This window comes from Vitis riparia, chromosome 8 (genome assembly GCF_004353265.1).
Source record: "Vitis riparia cultivar Riparia Gloire de Montpellier isolate 1030 chromosome 8, EGFV_Vit.rip_1.0, whole genome shotgun sequence".
Lineage (NCBI taxonomy): Eukaryota > Viridiplantae > Streptophyta > Magnoliopsida > Vitales > Vitaceae > Vitis > Vitis riparia.
In genome coordinates this window covers 19142270-19157839 of record NC_048438.1, presented here as the reverse complement: position 1 = coordinate 19157839, position 15570 = coordinate 19142270, and the positions used below count along the sequence as shown (strand labels likewise).

The 15570-nt window shown below is 37.9% G+C and overlaps 1 pseudogene; it reads right to left on the bottom strand.

Moving 5' to 3' along the window:
- Positions 1 to 7955: 7955 nt before the first annotated feature.
- On the bottom strand, positions 7956 to 15063 carry LOC117920110 (annotated as a pseudogene).
- Positions 15064 to 15570: the final 507 nt, after the last annotated feature.

Genomic DNA, 15570 nt, shown 5'->3' with positions numbered 1-15570 from the left:
GGTGGGGGAGTCGGTGGTCGAAGTGCCATAAAGAAGTTGAAATAAGTTGTACAAAAAATAAGTAATTTAATGGCAGGTAATCTGCCAAATTTGGGGGGGAAAGAGAGACTTTGAAGAAGTCAAAAAGAGAAGCCTCCTCACACTCTCTTTCTCATTGAGAGGTAATAATTATTTGTTATTAAATAACAAGGGCATGTCCATTGCCCACCAATCTATGCTTCCAATGGAGAGGGGGGATTAAATCAAATGAGAAATACTCAAATGCCCACTCAAACGCTTCTCAAAAGTGATGCATGTGACCCCTCATTATGCCGTGCCATTGTCTTTCTTGTGGTTAACTGTGCCTTGTTTTTTATGTCCGTAAAATATTCAGATTTTATGCAATCTTATTGCAAAAGTTTTAATCATTCTGATGCGTTGTAGATACACCCTTAACCATAGGATGGAGCTGTGATGCCACTCCTCTGAATACGCATGTGTCATATCCAATGTTTCCGCCCCATTCCATTTTGGCTTCAATAATTTTCTTCATGCTTTGGTCTTTGCTCTTATTAGCAGAAGCAAGAAAGTATCCATATTTTTTGTCTTTATCAAAATTTACATTATTTTTTATTTGAACCAGAGTATGAATAAAGGTCACAACTTCATTATTTTTTTGAATAGCTTTGTATACCCTACTTTGGGTAGCTTTCAGTATGTTTAGTTTTTCTGACTTTCTATGATTGCATTCAGTTTTTTAATCCAAATATTAGGTCATTTTGATCTGAATAGTCCCATGAGAAAAAATAAAATTCGGTTTTGACTAATCATTTTCACCATTGTCTATTCTTTCCTTGTTCTTGGCGCTTTTTTTTTCGCTTTCTTTTTTCTTTTAATGGAGCCTGGAAACAATGTGACAATCAGTCATGGTCCAGAATTTCTTGAGAGATAATTTGGGCACTTGTTCAGGCATGTGACAAAAAAGGTGGAGAATAAATATCTTTCCTCTTAGAATCAATCAATGTATTGGTCTTCTAGAAAAAGTTTGGGGTTGAAATGAAGCTCATAGGTCCCTCTTATTTCTCTTTTTGAGTAGTGTAACATGTGCATAGCCTTTGATTGAAAGAAACCCAAGTGGGTCTCTCAGTACCTATAGTTATCAGAAAACCCAATTGGGGAAGTCACAAACAGTCCCAGAGAAAAGAGAAAGACATTTTAGAGAATATATTTTTTTATTTTCTGGGTTTGGAAATTGTTTCCTATAAGATGTTTTTGTAAAGTTTTTAAGCTGAAAAAAGGAGTTAGAGAAACAGAGGATTGCCATTTTGGAAACAGTTTAGTGGGCTTTTGAAAACAAAGTTATCTATACACACGTGAATGTCTCACTGTTTCTTCCCTATGTTAGGTACGTGAGAGTACAGTCCCTGGGTTCTATGAGGGTCTGAAGAAGAACTCATGTTACATTAATGAAGATAGTCACTGTCCCAACCGTGAATATGTCCCCATTGCTGGGTAAATCATGGACATCCACAATTCTTTTTTTGCCTTTTACAGTATCTGGGAACCCAAGAAATCTTGACTTCCAATTCACATTTCCCACTGTCATCACCACAGATGCAGTGAACTTACTTTGATTTGTCCTAAGATCAAGTGAAGTGAAGTGAAGCGTTACTGATCCCAAGCATGAATTCCATTACATTTACCTCCAAAAAAGAACTTGGGTTTGGCAAATTAGTTCACACTGGTCCTCATAAATCATAGAAAACTTTTTGGCTTTTAGTTGTTCAGCTTTCAGCTTTCATAATGATGTGAAATAAATTATAGGCATCCTTTTCTTTTTTCCCCCCCTAAGAGAGGGCATCAATAATGTCAAATAATGTGAAAATGTTTAGTACCTGGAGGTGGCAAATCTTACAGGAGATATGGGTGTGTGGGAAATATACAAAATTATAAATCAAACATTCACAACACCTATAGGAATAGGTTAGCATTATTGCCGTAGTGTGGTCGAATAAGAAGATCGATTTGTTAAAGCAGAGGAAAGAAACAGAAAGTCAAATGTAGAAATTGGAGTCCTTTCACCTCGTGAACAGGGCCAATCTGGGGGAAAAGTAAGAGTAAATTACCTTCTCTTTAGTCTTTACCCATAAAAGAAACACGAAGATATAAATATATCTATATTTTTTTTGCCTTTTCACTTGAAACCTAGGACATCATAGATCATTATGGCAGTTTTGTGAAGCTGCCCTGCCTCTAAGCCACCAGCCATGGCCTGAGCTGTACTGGTGTTCAAGTTCAATGTTCCACCAACACCATGAACAGCTAGAAGGCTGAGAAAAGTATTCTCTATTCACATTCAATAATGTTTAAGAAAAAAAAAAAGAGAGAAAAATCTAATTCCACATTATTACCAACTCATTTCCATGGATTTGTCAGGATTTGAGAATTGATTCTCAATTTGTGTGGAAGTAGGAATCGTTTTTTAGCCTAACCTCCAAGTGGGTCTAACAAAGAAGGCAACCATACGGTCCAGCTCAACTCCTGGTACAATGCATAGAAGGCTTTTTTGTTTTTAATTTGTGGATAGTGCCCACTTCCTTCTCCTTGCTATCTTCATTAATTTTAAAGTAGTTATTAATTAATCAATATCCCAGTTGGTGTAGTGGGAATCCTACTGTGAAGTAATCTAAAAAAATATAAAAACGGATCTTTTTTTTGCGGTATCCTTAACGGTGACAAACCAACATGCAACAAGTGAAGCTCAATTCTTTTTCTCTAAAGTGGAAAATTCAAATTCAAAAATTCGATCCTTCTGGGTGGTTTCCAGGATGTATATGCTTTACTGGCTGGAGCTTTAGTTTGCATTAAGAAATCTCCAAACCACATGGTTTGAGCATCTTCTGAATTAAGCAAGCATTATGGGCCTTAATCTATTGGGTCTATGCCCATGATGCTTTAGTTGTTTTGATGCACAATAATTGACACACTTGGAATGTGACTTATCGATCATTTTTCCCAGGGAAGAAACAGAGTTTGAAAAGGAGTGATATGGTAGTAGTAGTAGTAGTACTAGTAAGGTAGGGATACATGGGAATATAATTGTGTTGGGTGGAGAAGAGAGACAAAATAATTTGAAGACGACCGGGGAGAAGGGGAAGGGGGAAATGGGTAAAATGCATGGGAGATGTGTCCAGAGACCAGAGAGGCGCCAAAGGAAAGTGGGAAGATGAATGGGGGAAAAATGGCAAATGGGGCAGGGGAAAGTTGACCTTTAGTGGGAAATGACAAAAAGGGGGTGAGAGTTGTGTCTTAATGATGAATGATTATTTGTTGGATAGTGGGGGGAGTGGGGAGTGGGGGGTGGGGTGTGGGTTTTCATGTGTGCATGCTTGTGATCATATGCATGTGTTTGTGCATATGTGGCACCACTTTGCATCCTCCATCACTTCCCTCCTCTTTTTGTCCTTTTCAATTCTATTTTCTCTCCTTTATTTTTCTCTTCTCATTATTTTAGTAACTCATTTCGTTTTTCCCATATATAATATACGTATATTTAAATAATTATTTTTTTTTCAAATTATCAGCATTTTTTTCTTTTGTCAAAGGGAACACACGCAACCCAATCTTGATTGTACGGACAATGATAGTAGTAGTTTTTGTCTAGTGTGGGTCAGGCTGCTCTGCTGTTCCTCACAAGAAACAGCCCCCTTTGTTCTTCCCCCCCTGCACGTTTGCGCTTTAACTACTTTGGTTTTAGTCCTTTTCCCATCCTTCATCTCTCTCTCTCTCTCTCTCACACACACACACACACCCCTTCATCTCTAAGTAAGAACATCACATATTGTGATAAACTCTTTTGAGAAACAATGAATAATATGACTAAAAATAGAGGGGTTTTGTTTAGATGCTCTGCTTTAATTTCTTAGGAGGCTACTTGTCTTGTGTGATTATGGGGCTATTGCAATGTACAAGTAGGGTTGTGAACTTGTGATGGCATTGGAAAACAAGGTATGGCCCTTGGCATGTGCGTCCGACAGTAATTTGGTGAAAACCATGGATCATCCACAAAAAAAAAGAGGTTCAATGAGTGCTACAATGGCTTCATTGGATGGTGACCTCCCCAGTAACTCCAAAAGGGGACATATTGTATCTACAACCTTGATTTGATGAATTGAAGCCAACATCCGGTACAAAGATGATCAACAGAATGAAATGAACCAACCTAGTAGTGATAATTGATTGTCATGTGAAATTCCCTCTGTGTGTTGTTTTTTTCTTCTAATCCAAAAATTAGGGTTTTCGGTGTTCAAACCTCAGTTTCTTTGATAGCAATTGAAGTGATTAGGGGCATGGTCAAAGTATCAAATCAGGGAAATGGTGATTAGAAGATGGCGTATTAGTTTGAAAAATGACCATTGGTTCTATAGAAAAGGATAAGGAAACATTGATTGATAGAGGAGTTTCCTTTGTCTAATGGAGATGGGGACTTCAATTCCTTGATTCAAACCCAAGTATGATGAGGTCCTTGTTCAGAGAAATGACCTTCTTCCCCAAATATTTTTCTCCGTCTGCAATTTGTGAATGGTGACTGGACCAGCATAAGCAGATCATTCTCAATATTGTGCCATAGGAGTGTGGCCCTTTTGGAGGCTTAAAAAGTCACAGTACCACATGCTACGGATTCCATCAAATCTCTACTGAATTCTCTATCAAGACTTAATTTCCTTTCTGCATCTTTAATGGATAAGAGTGGCAATGAATAACCAATCCTTAGATGCAAGTGGGTGATGATTTTAAAGCCCCAAAAGTACTTGTGACCAAACGAGGACTTCACATTTCACAAAATTTCTAATGAGTCAACAAACTTACAGGCTTGATATCATGAACTTCATGTCATTTCTCCTTAATATCTTTGAAGGACAATGAAAGATATGTCAATTCCATCCAGAGCGCAGAGGGGTGGTACCACTGATCAAACTCAAGTTAGTTACAAGGTCTGATTAAAAGAATGGGACCACGGATTCAAAAGCTGAAAAGATGGGATCATGGGTGGATAGACAGTTTTCAAAAAGCCCAGAGAATGAGCAAATGAGAAAAGGGGTCTGTGTGTGTGGTGCATGTGCCACTGAATTATTGAACCACCAATACCATTACCATCTCATGTCAAAATCTTAGCAGCAAAAGAAATGAAATGTGCATTAAAAATTCAAACCTTTTCTATCATAATTTCTACCTAACCAACCTAACCCATTCATAATTCAAACTTTTAACCTCCACACATGGTCATATTTCCATTCTCATTTTCCTTCTTTTTTTCCTTTTTGGCTGATGCATTATTAAGTGTAGACTGCAGGCCTCTTGTTCCTATTTCATTTTTAATGTGGAAGGGGGCGTTGGGTCATTGTTGGACAAGAGCTTTTGCCGTGCTCCACCTCCAACATGTGCCGTAGTGCCAGTTGTAAGCTGTGACTCTCTGGGATTATTGTCTAATAACTTTCAGAATCAGTTTGGATATCGTAAATCTCTTATTGAATTATTGTTAACAAGTGGGACAAGTTGGAGAGTAGGGTAGGATAAGCGTTTGGTTCCAAACAACGTGTAAAATATTGTGAAAAGGTTAAAGAGATGGCGGAAGCGGCCTCTTATATAATTATATATGCCCAAGTTACTAACAAAGTTTTACTACTTTTCTCCCATGAAATCAAAGTAGAAATAAAGTTTTAACTACTTTTAGATTAGTGAAATTTAATTATTTTAAATGTAAAAAGATGGAGGCTTATTGTATCTCCACATGTAGGTGGTTGTGAATGCGTCACCGTCTGTAGAGATCTTGTGTGCCTTTGTGATTAAGCCCATCCTCCATGTGAGTCTTCTACTAGCCCATGCCTAAGGACAAGGCCAGGCCACACACTTCAATGAAGAGGGAAAGGGGGTCCATGGCTCCAAGATTCTACTGCAATTTGTATTGGTACAAACACCCCAAGACATATGCAAAATGGGTTGACACAGCTCAACCCCAAAGCAATGAATTCAGTGGAAGATTCAGTGATCAGAATTGAGTCATATAACCACCAGCGAAGTAAGTCAAGGTTGAGTTTATCTCTTTCCATTACGGCCAAAAGAATTCTGAATGTCACTTTTTTCACATGCAAAAATTTTCTCACTTGTGAAATTAGTTCTTCAACCAAATTATTTCGAAATTCCACAAAGGCATATACTCGTACTACTATATCATAAGCGCTTTTGAATTCAGCTTATAAAAGGAGTGAGATGATTGGAGGATACTACTGCATTTCACTGTCTTAGCCAGAGAAATGAAAGCATGCAGGCACATGGCATGACCACTAACAGAAAGGAGAAACAAAAGCAGAAAAAGAAAGGGGATGAGACCAAAAGGCAGCCACACATTGAAGAAGCCTCTGAAGTGGTGAAGATGCACTTAAAAACTGTAGCGAAGTGTGCAAGAGAGAGAAAAAAGGCAAAGTTTGATGGACAGAGAAGGAAGAGTAGCTTTCTGATGGGACCTCAGGTATATGTTTGTGAATCTTCTGCTTGTACAGCTGCCACTGCTACTGCTCAAGTGCTTATGCATGCATGCTCTCTAAAGGAAGAGCACTCTGGAATCAGTACCACCCAAACATTCACCACTCTTTCGCTCCCATTTTGTTATCCGACATTCACCAGCTTTATCTTCATGACAACCATCCCCTGACACTTCTCTCCGAATGCTGCTTCAAGAATATTATTTCCCTGAACCATGCGGCGCCAATGCTTCTGGATGTATTTTTTAAAGTAAAGAGAGAATTGAAATGTCTTGTCTCAATATAAAGAGGAATAATAACACATTTCACCTTTGCGTAACATACTCCATAAGTAATGAACTAGATAAATACTGAGTTTTAGTATTTGAAGTATATATATTAGTATGCTAGAGCAATGCTACAGAGAGATTTAACTTCATGTGTTAAAAAGTTCTCCCTTTCATCTAAAATGATCAATCTATATCTTGACAGACCAGACAGATTGATGAGAAAATTCATTATGCCGCATAAAGTGCAATTAGAAATCTAACTGACAGACTCAACATGCCATAATCAAGAAGTGACTACATTCATATCCACCAGGAATGGTAGGGGGTGGGGGTGGGAATTCCGCCGACCATTAGCCTCCTAGGCATGGAATCTGGGACATTCTTTCCTCCATTGACAACAAGATATATCCTGTGTCCTATCTAGACAAGGTGTAATGAATGGATAAATGGTCTGCTGCATCAGACCCAATCTCTCCACGTCTATGCTATTTTACCTAAAAACAAAGAAAAAGAAGCAGCAGGCGCCTGCAGGAAGAAAAGCTAATACCAATTGCATCTTAGCTTTTGTCTAACAAAGAATAAGAAAAAGAATGGTGGATGTAATCCTCCCTCCTTTAATGACGAGATCAATCACTTACCATGGACCGTAACCTTTTTAAGTCTTTAGGGCCATTGGGATTTGGAACTTAAAAAATGACTCCCCTTCAATTCTTTAAGAGGGTCCATTAAGGTGTTTCCCTTAAATAAATGTTATTAATATGTTCTTGCACACAGTATTAAGACCCTTCTGGAATCAAATACACAGAATGCATGCACCAACAACTACAGGCTTTATCTTTATCAAATTTCTGCACCAACAACTAACCACCCAATTTTATGCTTCTACTTGGACTTCCTTGTGGAAATTGAATTAGGCCATTTTGTTTTAAGTAGAAACTGCAAGGCTCTGTAGCATAAATATGGAGGCATCATGATGATCACAAGAATCAAATAGGATGAGGCCATCCACTGAAGCTGTAAAATGCTCTAATTTGAGGCAAAAGTTAAAAAGGAAGAAGAAAAAAAACCAAGCAAATGCCATTACCGATCAAAAGGACTCACCGCAGACCAGATACAAAGCAAAATGCACCCATTGATTATAGAGGTTATTAAATAGCCCTTCATTTTTAACCAAAAATAATTACATTTAAAAACCTAGAATCTTTGTACTATCCAAGCTTGAAGACTCAAGCTTAGTACACTAAGTATCACACACTTCTACAGGCAATGGCAAGTGCATGCTTCAACTATTTTCTATTTAATAAAGTGGCCTACGAGCAGTTCTGCCATTCTCTGTAAGAATGTAAGTCCTTTCTTAAAAATAAAATGAGTATATGGTGTATTAAAGGGCCACCAATACAACCAAACAACTGTTCTTAGAAATGTGGATGCTGTATTAATCTTTGTATCTTAGATCTTGGATCGAACTTTCTCTATAAGCTCTCTTCTGAGAATCTTTCCTGAAAGCTGACTTTGGAACATTGTTTATAAAAGTTACTCTTCGTAATCTTTTGAATGGTGCAACCTGTAAAGGACAAAGAAATCGATCAAAAGTTAAGGAAAGAGATCCAAGTACAATTCAATTGGTGCAGAAAAGACATGCATTTCAGGAGCATTCAGTAAATAGATATATGAGCATTTATTCCACAAATACTATTTTTGCTTTATAAAAAGCTACTTTAAGTGATAAATTCCCTTGTCAGACGATTCCATACCTATTTACTTTTTGAAACAAAGAAAGAGAGAGAAAGGGGTCTTATGCTTTTAAAATGGTAATAAAAACAGATCAGTGCAAGTATCTGAAAAAGAATATGCAGCAAAAAATCCATTACATCAGACAAGTTACCTTGTTTTAGATAATTGGGTTGGGGCTACAATTACCTAACCAGCATGCATGTTTATTTCATAAGTAATCTAGTAAATAAGCATGGTAGGAAAAATCATAGCAATCTGACAGCTCTGATGCCTCGAGCTCGATGGAGGGATTCTCTCAGTGACCACTTGAGTATAGCCCTTAACAAATTGTTGTTTGAAACAATATCCTACCTAAGGAACTCCAAGATGGTTAAGTCAAAATGAAATTAGTTTCGTTGGGTGCTAAGAGATTTGAATAAGCACATAAAGACAGCATGCCTTCTTTTTCATTTCTTATACTTTAGGACGTTAGTTTGCAGAGTGCAGTCCCTTACCTGTTTTGCAATAAATTTCTGAACATCTTCTTCAGTTAGTGAGCTTCTGGGAGAACGAACTACATATGCAATTGGGACCTCGCCAGCTTCAACATCTGGAAATCTACAAGTGGAAAATGATGATCAACACTCCATATTATAACGATATGCATCACATGCCTATGTTTAATTGCTTATAAAAGCAAGAGCAGTATATTTGAGAGACTGCATTTTCTGCTTACGGGATGACAACAGAATCTAATATTTCAGGGTGAGAAAGCAGCAGCCCTTCAAGCTCAGCTGGTGCTACCTAAAAAAGAGTCAAATAGATACATAGAACTTGAATGCACAGCATATTAAAATGAATTCAAATAGAGGATGATGAGTATACATTTCAAAGAAGCAAACAAGGGGATATTTGTCATGTTCTACATATCTTCAAGCTACAGCTTACATGTTCTTGAAACCTTGACCCTCTAATCAACACAGGAGATCACAACCTCCAATACTGGTGCAAATCAGTTTGGTCTGAATCTACATCGACCCTGGTTCAAAGGTAAATTGGAGTGTGTGTGTGTGTATTACTATTTAATAGGCAAACAAGAATATTATTATCAGCACCTAAACAAAAGGGGGTGCATCAAAGTACACAGAGGGTCAACAAAGGGTGCCAAAAATGGCAATGAAATAGAAGAGAGAAATAAAAAAACACTTCCCTCCCCTTAATTAGTGTCTGGCTAATCAACTAGATCTAATATAGACAACAAGGTAGCATCTAAGAACTTCCACCCAGGAACAAGTTTTTGAGAGTATGAACCGATTGTTCTATGTTTCAAATGCTCTACAATTTCTCCAGTTCAGAATAAACACAACAGGGCAGCCCTCTACACCTTCCTTTATTTCATCCCCAAAAAATTCCCATGCCAACTTAAAAGAGCCTCTCTGACTGAAGAAGCCAGCACCCATTCAACGCCAAACAAAGATAATATCAAATGGTACACATTCCCATAAAAAATAAGGAGCCTTGCCTTCTCTGATATTATTTCTATGAAAGAGCAAAGATTCAATAAGATTATATACAAGTAAATATCCAAAAATCACCAAATTAAAGTTACCTGGAAACCTTTAAACTTGATAAGCTCTTTTATTCGATCCACAACAAACAATTGTCCCCCTTCATCAAAATACCCAAGATCTCCTGTATGTACCCAACTTTGTTCATCTATAGTCAGTTTTGTGGCCTGTGGATTGTTAAAATAACCTGAAAAATATTTCAAGTAGAAAGCAGAAGCAAGATCACTCAATAATACCAGCAATATCAAGTTAATGCAATGGTAAAGGAAATAAACTCAATGACCGTACATTGTTTGCAGGTTGATGAAATTATAGTTTATTAGCAGCATAAGGAACTAAATTCATTGCTATAGTACAAAATTCAGATAAACATAATCCTACTTACACTATAGTGTAGGAATGCATACCCAAACTGTCTGATAAATGCCAGATAAAATCTTAGCAAGAATCCACAGCAATCAAATCAAGGCAAATGACAAGTGTTCAATTTACCTTAGTTGAGGTGAGCAAAGACCAATTGAAAGAATCAAACTTTGGATCTTAGGTGTTCAGTTATATGTTATAAGTTACAACATGAAAGATAGGTCTAATATGCCTGATTTGGCAAATCAGATGCTAGCAAGATGAGGGATAGCTTAGGAGGTCCCACATCACGAGGCAAGTCACCTGCGAGACTAAAGCAGTCATACATTGTTTGGCTTCACAAATCAATACGAGGCAAAATTATGACATTGATAATTTGATGTCTTAACCACCACGGTTTCCTCTCTAAATGAATTAAGATTATTCAATTTGAATGGAACCTAATTAATTTGGAGAATCAAATAAGATCACGTGCTGTTATAAGTCATTGGGAAGAGGCACTAACACAAACATTTAATCAAACCCTACCTTGCATCATGTTTGCCCCTCGAACCCATATTTAACCTAATTGATTTGGTGGAAGAGGCTTCAATGCTCCTGAAATGAGAATGCCAACTGAACCAGAATGACTATTTGGGATTCAACTCCTGGAACGAGAATGCCAACTGAACCAGAATGACGAGAGCCTTCCTGTGGATTCTCCAATGAAACAATTCCACAAGTTTCTGTCATACCATAACCCTGCCAGAATACCACATGGTGCATTTTGAATCATGATGCAGCTTTATGACAAAAACTACATAGGAGAAATTAAACATGATTGGGAACCTTGAAACTTATTAGGCAAGCAGACAAAATTTGAAAACATAGTTTGCATCAGTCACCCGAAGGAGTATCTTTATACTTATGTTGAAGAAAGAAATAAGACTTTTATTATTGGTGCCACATATAGGGAAAAAACCATAAAAATTCTAATTAGGCATTTGTGATGTTCCACATCGGATAAGGGAGAAAGTTTCTAACGCTATATATATAGAGGCTCCTCTTAACTAAGTAGACGCGTTTTAAAGTCATGAGGAGCCCTTTGGGTCCAAAGCGAACAATATCTACACGGTTGAGAGCAGGTCATTACAAATGGTATCGAAACTAATCCCCGACCCCGGTGTGGGGGTTTGTTTGGCCCCGTTAGGGGTGTTTGTCTCTTTGACCCCGTAATCTCATGGGACACAATGAGGACGTTGTGTCTGCATAGGGGGTGTTTGTGATGTCCCACATCAGATAGGGGAGAAAGATCCTGACGCTATATATATATATATATATATAGAGGCTTCTCTTAACTAAGTAGACACGTTTTAAATCCGTGAGGACCCTTTTGGATCCAAAGCAGACAATATCTACATGGTTGAAAGCGGGTCGTTACAACATCTAAGTGAAAATACTTCATAAAAAAGGTTTGCAAAGTTGGAACAATTTCTCATTCAAGTTCAGGTTCCTTTGGTTTGATCGTTTTCATTTTTTCTTTCTTTCTTCGTTCTTTTTTTCGTTTTTTCTTTTTGGTTTTTAGGTTACAGATCATTTTATCAAAGAAACAATAACCAAATTTTTTTTACACAGACTTCTATTCTTACAAGCATGGGGAGCCTTTGATTGGACAAACAATAAATCAGTAAAAAAAATTTATACAAAGGATAACCAAAGGTTAAAGCTCAAATTGGAGCTGTCAGAATGTCCCTAACATATTAAATCAGTAAAAATTAACATGCTGCTAGGAGCCTTTAGTTGAACAATTTCCAGATCATTTGTTGCTTCAAGCTCCTGTTTCAACACTGACTCAGGAGATGTAGTCAGTGCAGATAGAAGGTTACCTCATGATCCCTCATAGCACTAGCAAATCTGCCCTCTTGAGTCAGCTAGGGGCTGTCAATAGTAATAGGCAAGTTCAAGCATGGGGAGGAACCTTCAAGGGCATCTGATCTCAACTTTTTTGCAAACAGCCTAGGCTTATATATTCTAATACCCCAAAAAGACCCTATTAGCTTTAGTTTGAGCAACTTCTTTAAACAGTAGATATTCTAAGTCACTTTGTAACTTTAAGGTTATGTTTGATCACCGGAAAGTACGAAGAAAAGAAATTTTTTTTATAGATGCACAACCTTTCCGAATATGAGGATCCGATGACTATTTGGGGCACTAAACTATCTCCAGGTGTGTCCTCTTTATGTATGCCTTTTTTTTTACCTTAGACAAAATCCATCTTTTCCTTTATTCTTCTTCTCCTTTTACAAGGCTTCCAAGTCATCACTTGACTAGTTAAGTACATCAACTTTCTCCTAGAGGAGTCGTGCGTTAGGGTCAGATGTCAAAGGTTGTGTGGCATACATAGTTAGGTGGACGAACCTTGTGTTAGGCGGCGTGTGGTTGACTCTTCAAGCACTTGCTACCAACAAGACCAGTTAGAGCTTCGCTTCAAGACTTGCTTCTCGTATCAGTTTTGTTGTAACCCTTTGTTCCTCATACCAACCTTGTCATTGTCCTTCATTCCTCATACCAATCTTGTCGTCACCCCTCATTCCTTGTATCAATCTTGTTGCAGCCCTTGGTGACTTTGCCACACGAGCTAGGGTGTAGGCCGAGACATTACTCCCAGGATCACATATGTTCAGCTTTCCCGAGTCGACTAGTACAAGTGATCCACGCTCTGATTTTTTGGACACCCAACCCATGGGTGGCCGTCTCCCGAGTGAACTCTATTGGTGCCTAGGAAGATTTGATTGGGATGAGTAGTGTCATGCTCTTTTGGCAAGAGGCTTATCGATCTGGTCCTTAGAACCATTGTGTTTGAGGGGATTCATTCGAATTGCGCGATTTTGATTATTCTTTTGGTGAAGGCCTTTGTTCCTAGGGGGTACCAACCACTCAAATAGGTGAGTAGAGCCATGAGTCGACCATTTCTTAAGCTCGGTACCTCAAAAAATATAAAGGAATATGATTTTTTTCATGTTTGCTTTTACCATGAAAAGTAGTGAAGTTATATATGATTAAAATCAATAAGAAACTTATATATTTTTAAATTATTTAACCTTTATACTGAACAATTAAATAAGTAAAATGATTTTGAAGTATGATATAAAAATAATTTATTGAATTTCAAGTTATTTTTTATTTTCCTTTAATTTTTTTCTATTTTTTCTCAGGCGCATTTTTCCTCAAACTTTTCCAAACCAACATAGCTTAAAAGATTATTAATTTTTCTATCCAGGGAGTATTAACCATAATAGTATTGCCATAGCGGACGGGTATGGATGGATACAAAAATTTCTTGGAATTAGTTCTTTTGTGGAGTGAACAAGGGGTGAAGGAGAGAGTATGAGAGTTGAAATTTAATTTCTTTTACTTTTGCTACTGGTTCTTGACAACCACAGAAAGCAAACCAGGCCTGTGATCAAATTTTCATTCTCCAAATTTCCTACAATTCCCAATAACAAAACATAGGCCAGAGAACAGAACTTGCAACAATTTATCAGTACAAGTTGAAGATAAGTTTCAATTCTCGGTTTGAATACCTGAATAACAGCAGCTTGAGGAACATTCTTAGCACAATCATCCATCACATCCTTTCCCAAAGGAGCCGCCCCGGAACAAATTTGCCTCAGTGACGATAAATCATACTTCTGGACCACACTCTGCTTCGCCAAAGCAATCATAACAGGAGGAACAACAAACATATGAGTGAACCTATACTTCTCTACACTCCTTAAAACCTTCTCAATTTCGAACTTCGCTACTGTTACAACAGTGTTGCCCCTCAGAAGCTGGGCATACAATATGACAGACAGCCCAAATATATGAAACATAGGCAAAAAACATAGAAACACGTTACTGCTTTCGCCGTAATACGCTTGGTCCGCCGTCACCATCACCCTGCCGCAATGAAATTGCGGTGCGTCAGAATCACTCCCTTGCTCGTTCCGGTGGTGCCCGACGAGTACAGCAGCGCCGCGGTATCTGTTTGCACCACCGAAGCCGGCGGAAAATCCAAATCTCTGTCCTCTGGCGTTTTAATCAAATCGGAATAGTACCAAACCCTGGAATTCGAACTTGGGAGTCTCTGAGACGCTGAAGAACTCAAAATCACAGATGGTAAATCGAAATTCTTGATCTTATCCCAAAGCTCGTGTACAGTGATAACGAATTTAGGGTTGGAGTCTTTGACTTGCTTGGAAAGCTCCGAAATGGTGTAAAGAGGATTAGCTGTGGTGGCGATTGCTCCGAGAGCGACGATGGCGAGGAAGCAAACGGGGAAGCGGACCGAGTTGGGAGCAAAAATGAGAATGACGTCGTTTTTGGTGATGCCTAATTGGGCAAAGCTGTGAGCAAGCCTGGAGACGGTGGACTTGAGCTGGAAGAAGGTTAGTGTTTCGCCGGAGTCGGAGTCGACGAGGGTGAGCCTAGTAGAAAAGGATGAGGTTTTTCTGAACAGGAAAGAGAGCATGGAGATGCTTGGATCATTTGGTATATCGACATGAGGACGAGGGGATCTGTAGACTATAGACGTAGCCATTGGAGCTCCGATCGACGGTTGGCGGTGGTGGAAGAGTTCAGAGAGAGCGTTGACTCTTATTACTTGGCAACGAGGACTGCATGGAGTGAACAGTCCTTTCGCTCTTAAAGTTATTTTTTTAAATATATATATATATATATATATATATATATGATTAATAAAAATTAGATAATAATAGTTATTAATAAAATAATAATTTATGTAGATGAAATTTAAGAACATAAAAAATATAATATATATTATTATTTTATATTTAAAAATATTTATAATTTTATTATTTAATTATTATCCAAAATGTGTGTAAATAATAATCAAGAAGTTATTTGATCACAAATTTTTGTATCAAAGGTTGAGTTGGATTATTTCGATGTGGAAGTAATAAAATTCACAGTGAGAATTGAGATGTACACTTCAGAGCTGTGAGCTTTATCATCACATGTCCGATCGTTAAACTAACTCTAAATCTGCTGACTTATAGTCATACGATGACACGAAGGTACCATTGACGGAAAACATCAATCCCCAAAGGTTAAACTAACTCTGAGCTCTATCATCACATGCCCGAAGGTTAAACT